The sequence below is a fragment of the Monopterus albus genome, unplaced genomic scaffold (assembly GCF_001952655.1).
Source record: "Monopterus albus unplaced genomic scaffold, M_albus_1.0 scaffold394.1, whole genome shotgun sequence".
NCBI classification, from domain to species: Eukaryota; Metazoa; Chordata; class Actinopteri; order Synbranchiformes; family Synbranchidae; genus Monopterus; species Monopterus albus.
In genome coordinates this window covers 215,176-221,525 of record NW_018128274.1, presented here as the reverse complement: position 1 = coordinate 221,525, position 6,350 = coordinate 215,176, and the positions used below count along the sequence as shown (strand labels likewise).

At 40.5% G+C, this 6,350-nt stretch overlaps 1 protein-coding gene across 4 annotated transcripts in view; it reads right to left on the bottom strand.

Annotated features, from left to right (window-relative positions):
- Positions 1–6,350, bottom strand: part of LOC109951514 (diacylglycerol kinase zeta-like) — a 193,184-nt gene that overhangs the window by 45,895 nt on the left and 140,939 nt on the right. The window lies entirely within an intron of this gene.

The following is a 6,350-nucleotide window of genomic DNA, read 5'->3' as shown; positions in this document are numbered from 1 at the left end:
TTCCTGGGATCTGTTGGAGCCACTCTCCCAGTTTGGGGGTCACAGCCCCCAATGTTCCTATTACCACAGGGACCACTTGTGCCTTCACCTTCCACATCTTTTCTAGCTCCTCTTTCAGCCCTTGGTATTTCTCAAGCTTCTCGTGTCCCTTCTTCCTGATGTTGCTATCACTTGGGATTGCTACATCTATCACTACGGCCGTCTTCTTCTGTTTGTCCACTACTATGTCCGGATGGTTGGCCATTACCAGTTTGTATCTGGAAGTCCCTGTACTTGGTCATTCTCAACCACCTTTGGAGGTGCATCCCCTTTTGACTTTGGGACTCGGCACAGATGTTTCTGTACACTATTCCAGCCACTTGGTTATGGTGTTCCATGTATGCCCTGCCAGCTAGCATCTTGCACCCAGCTGTTATGTGCTGGATTGTCTCAGGGGCATCTTTGCAAAGCCTGCACCTGGGGTCCTGTCTGGTATGGTAGACCAAACCATGAATGTTGATGTTGTGTGATATGGACCATAACCATTAAGGTTACTGGTCATGCAAAGGTGGATCATTTAATTTATTAACTTGTCAATACAACAATTATTTTTATAGTCACTGTACTGACACTAACTAATGTAAACTGCAACTAAACAACATCATTTCTATGTTTCTATGCTCGATCCAAATATTTGACTATTCAGATATGCATTAATTAGGTATGTAATCAGTTTTCAATTGCAGTATTTGAATATTTGAGATAGCCCAGAAATTTCCGGCTGTCTGCGTCCAATGATGAAGGGAAAAGAGAACAGGATGGAGACAGTTCGGTTCACAAGCTGGTACTTAATAGGGATGACAGGCATCACGATGGGAAGCTAGCATTGTGATTTAACTTATTTCTGTCACTACTGTGGGGTTGAAGTATAAGGTCACATACTGTAGGTTTACTGAGGTCATGTTACAGGCTAGAGCAGCATTAATGTTGAGTGAAATATCCCTTTTATTCTTCCCCAAACACTTATCCCTTCTATCTCTTGACTTCATCTAGCTCTTGCATCTTTTTTGAGACCAGTTCTCAGCTAAATTCCATGAGGACTCTATCCAAGCAGAGGGATGTGTTTGTGCATGTTTAACGTTGTGTAAAATGCCTGGTTTTTCCTTGTGATATTTTTGGTAAGCTTCCGTATATGTTTAATATTCATGTCATTCACCAATAAATAGCATCTGATGGAACTGCACTTTATATTTTTTGAGGGAGTACTGGAAAGAAAACAGCTTTTTCTCCAACCATGAAAAATACCTTTGTACTGTTGGACAGTGATAACACTGCTTCAACCTGACTTATAGTAAATACTGCCTGATGAAACTTTCCAACAAACTGCACTTGGCAGCCTCTTGAATCATCTGACAGATTTTGAACAGTCTCATCAAATCCACAAAGAATGCTTTAATAGTAGCTCAGAATATGCCATTTGTGTTTTGACATGTTTCACAGCAATACATGCTGCAGAAAGAACAACTGCTGTGGCCAAATTTGGTAAATGGTCTTATACTTGTATAGCGCCTTTCTACGCTTTTTACAGCACACTCAAAGCGCTTTCACATTATTCAGCCATTCACCCATTCGCACTCTCAAGCACTCAAGCATTCACACACCGGTGACATCACCGGGAGCAACTGGGGGTTCAGTGTCATGCTCAAGGACACTTCGATATATTGACTGGACAAGCAGGGAACCGAACCGCTAGTCCTCCGGTTAGTAAACGACCTGCTCTACCTCCTGAGCCACAGCCGCCCCCATTTGGTGTTAACAAGCTTAAAAAGGTGGGGCCACTAAAAAAATAATGAGCCATGTGGGTTGTTCCTCTACCAGCTGCCTCATCTGATATCTGAATTGATACCGATATCATGAACCTCCTAACAGTTTAGCTGTGTTCAGTTCATCATTAAATTCCATCAGCCTCAAGACAAACTAGTATTTACCACCAGCTGCTGACAGAAATCAGATTTTTCAAAAAGTGATGTTTCTGCATTGATATGTTAACCCTCCTTATGTATTTCTAGTCTGTATACTTCCCTCAGAAATGACCTGCCCTTGCTGCACCGCTCTGAAAAAACAACTTCATTGCAGTTATAAGATTCCTTTCTAACTTTGCAAGAAATGGAGACACGGTTACAGTATTTTAGTACAAAATTCCCCCTTTTTGTTGCTATCCATTCACCACAGCTCAGCAAGGAAACCCTGTCTTGGGAACATAAGAGGAAGCTTTGGAAGACAACCACTTAATTAGACTGCATCACTTAGGCCCCTGGTAATTTGATGAAACTTGACTTTAATGTATGTAGGAAAAAATCTAAACCACATAAACAGGATAAATTGAAATAATAATGATTTCAAAAAGTGATCTACAAGATAGTGTAGAATCAATTCCTGTACTGGATCAGGTACCTGCGGGGTAACCTGCAAAAATGAAAAAGTATGTAAAGAAGTTTATAATATTTCACTGATATGGGTAAAAATAGACTAAATGCAGGCAAGTAACAAATGAAATAAACATATAAAGAGATAAATAAATAAAGGTATAGCTTCTTTTAACCAACATAATATTATCAAGACTAAATAACTGATAATTTTTTGTGAATGTCTATTCCTTTGGCCCCTCAACTCACATCTGGCTAAATAACAGGATGTCACTCAGATATTGCCGTAGGCTATGGGGTCAGTGGATCTTAATGGATAACCTAAAAGTGCAAACAGATGAATGTGAAACTGTTTCACAATTCATCATCGAAGGCCATGACGGACGTATTGGAGAAATTCAGTGTGATTACGGACTGTGAGAACAATGTTATCAGCAGTTTTGCTGCTTGTAAAAAGCACCAAAAGGTGTTATTTCATAGTTACAAGCTAGGCACTTCATCACTATGAAAGAAGACAGCTGCAGGAGCACAGGTGCTGTGATTGCCTATTTAACCTACCTACCATGTCGCTTAAAATCTATTTTAATCATGAGTACAGGTTGGGTTGTGGTACCTATTTTAACAATTTGGGTCAAGTTTCATCCAGTGTTTTGGGAATTCGGGACGGGTGCAGGTTTGCAAAACTGGACTAGGATAATGCAGGATCCAGTTGATATTATACTGTAGTGAAACAAATATACCAGTAATCAAACTACCAAAAACCTCCAGGCTACTTAAAGTCATCCTGACTTCCCTGCAAAAAAACAATACTATCCTGGAACAACAGAAGTAGTTTTGAAACTTTTGAAAAAATATTCTACTAAGGTTGGGGTCATTTCGGGAAAAATCAATCCACTTTTGTGCAAAAAAATTATTTGCGCATGACAAGTGTTACCAGTGCTCGCAGGGACCAATCAGTGTACACACTGAGGCTAAGAAGTTATTACAGAGTATATTTTGTGATATATGTAACATTTTAATAGAGTTGTGACAGATTCAATTAACTGCAATAATAAAACACATCTTGGGTGTACTGACTTTTACAAGCTGATGGCAAAATAGATGCTATAATAGAATGAGCTGGTAGTGTGGGTCCAAATCTGTTACATAAACTCATGTACTATAGGTTAGGTAATCACAGGCTGAGTGAATTTGTTCTGATATTACTACAGTTAGGAATACACTGGCAATTATTTGAAGCTGACAAAAAGCCTCATTCTCTTCTACATACAGTAGGATACAGTGCCTTGCGAAAGTATTCGGCCCCCTTGAACTTTGCGACCTTTTGCCACATTTCAGGCTTCAAACATAAAGATATAAAACTGTAATTTGTTGTGAAGAATCAACAACAAGTGGGACACAATCATGAAGTGGAACGAAATTTATTGGATATGTCAAACTTTTTTAACAAATAAAAAACTGAAAAATTGGCCGTGCAAAATTATTCAGCCCCCTGCACTGTGATAGTCTCAGAGGTCTGTTTAAAGCGCAGAGAGCATCATGAAGAACAAGGAACACACCAGGCAGGTCCGAGATACTGTTGTGGAGAAGTTTAAAGCCGGATTTGGATACAAAAAGATTTCCCAAGCTTTAAACATCCCAAGGAGCACTGTGCAAGCGATAATATTGAAATGGAAGGAGTATCAGACCACTGCAAATCTACCAAGACCTGGCCGTCCCTCTAAACTTTCAGCTCATACAAGGAGAAGACTGATCAGAGATGCAGCCAAGAGGCCCATGATCACTCTGGATGAACTGCAGAGATCTACAGCTGAGGTGGGAGACTCTGTCCATAGGACAACAATCAGTCGTATACTGCACAAATCTGGCCTTTATGGAAGAGTGGCAAGAAGAAAGCCATTTCTTAAAGATATCCATAAAAAGTGTCGTTTAAAGTTTGCCACAAGCCACCTGGGAGACACACCAAACATGTGGAAGAAGGTGCTCTGGTCAGATGAAACCAAAATCGAACTTTTTGGCAACAATGCAAAACGTTATGTTTGGCGTAAAAGCAACACAGCTCATCACCCTGAACACACCATCCCCACTGTCAAACATGGTGGTGGCAGCATCGTGGTTTGGGCCTGCTTTTCTTCAGCAGGGACAGGGAAGATGGTTAAAATTGATGGGAAGATGGATGGAGCCAAATACAGGACCATTCTGGAAGGAAACCTGATGGAGTCTGCAAAAGACCTGAGACTGGGACGGAGATTTGTCTTCCAACAAGACAATGATCCAAAACATAAAGCAAAATCTACAATGGAATGGTTCACAAATAAACATATCCAGGTGTTAGAATGGCCAAGTCAAAGTCCAGACCTGAATCTAATCGAGAATCTGTGGAAAGAACTGAAAACTGCTGTTCACAAACGCTCTCCATCCAATCTCACTGAGCTCGAGCTGTTTTGCAAGGAGGAATGGGCAAAAATTTCCGTCTCTCGATGTGCAAAACTGATAGAGACATACCCCAAGCGACTTACAGCTGTAATCGCAGCAAAAGGTGGCGCTACAAAGTATTAACTTAAGGGGGCTGAATAATTTTGCATGCCCAATTTTTCAGTTTTTTTATTTGTTAAAAAAGTTTGACATATCCAATAAATTTCGTTCCACTTCATGATTGTGTCCCACTTGTTGTTGATTCTTCACAAAAAATTACAGTTTTATATCTTTATGTTTGAAGCCTGAAATGTGGCAAAAGGTCGCAAAGTTCAAGGGGGCCGAATACTTTCGCAAGGCACTGTATATAACCTATCAGTTGGTTGTATATGTATATAAGTGATAGCAAATGTATAATTAGAATTAATGTATGGCCAAGTATGTTACACACACAAGGAATTTGTTTCCAGTACAGAACCAATGGCAACCATTTGCGGCGCCAACTCAGCCGATGGCTCTAACCATCGGGGGCAACGGGGGGGTTCAGTGTCTTACCCAAGGACACTTTGAATGCCCGCACTGAGATTCGAACCTTCAACCTTGTGGTTGGGAGACAACTGCTCTACCCACCACACCACGGTCGCATGTGGCTTCACATGTCTCTACATGGACTTGGATTCCTAGAAACCCTGGCCTGCTTATCAACATCCTGTCTGAACTCTGCTCACAGCATTTACAGTCACTGGTATCCAGTGGCCCATGACATAATCCATATACATGGAATGTGTATAAGAAATAAATCCTATAGCCACACTAAATGCTTTACAACAACTTTGAGCCTGGCTCAAAATGTCTGCCATTTCATTTACTTCAATATTTTGTGTACTTTGCTGTTTGAGCGCCCCCTTTTCAGAATGCTAATTTTCACACAAGTATTAATGCAACAGCTATGCAACTAAAGGCTTTATTCTATTATAAAGCCTTGTCCGGTTCTTTCAAACCAGGAACTCAGAGGGATGACTCAGACCACTTGAGTATATAAAAAATATAACCGTGCTGGTTTATTCAAAGAGTCACAGGCAAGAATTAACATTACATTTCCAGAGATCTTCCACCCCCCAGGCTGCCCAAGCAGCCCGGAAGCAGAAAAGACCCCGAAACTAGAATTGCTATACAATCTCATCACTTAGTTGGCTCGCCCCCTCCTCCACAGAAATGTCAACCGAGACGTCTCTCTCTCACCAGCTTTGCAGCTGGCTATAACGTTAGCCAAAACATTAGGAAAAGTCAAGGTGTGTGGCTGTTGTTTTCGTGGTGTGTATCTAAAACAATTTGACATAACATTACACATTAAGACAAATATTATGGTCACTTTTACCGTCATAATAACATTTATCCCTGACTGCAGCCTTTCTCTGCTTTAACTAACCTTGCATTTAACAGCCTGAGGAAGACATCCTGGCTACACTAACATCTTCTAATACAACAGATCTCTAATCAATATCTATCTAACTAAGAAATTACCTAACA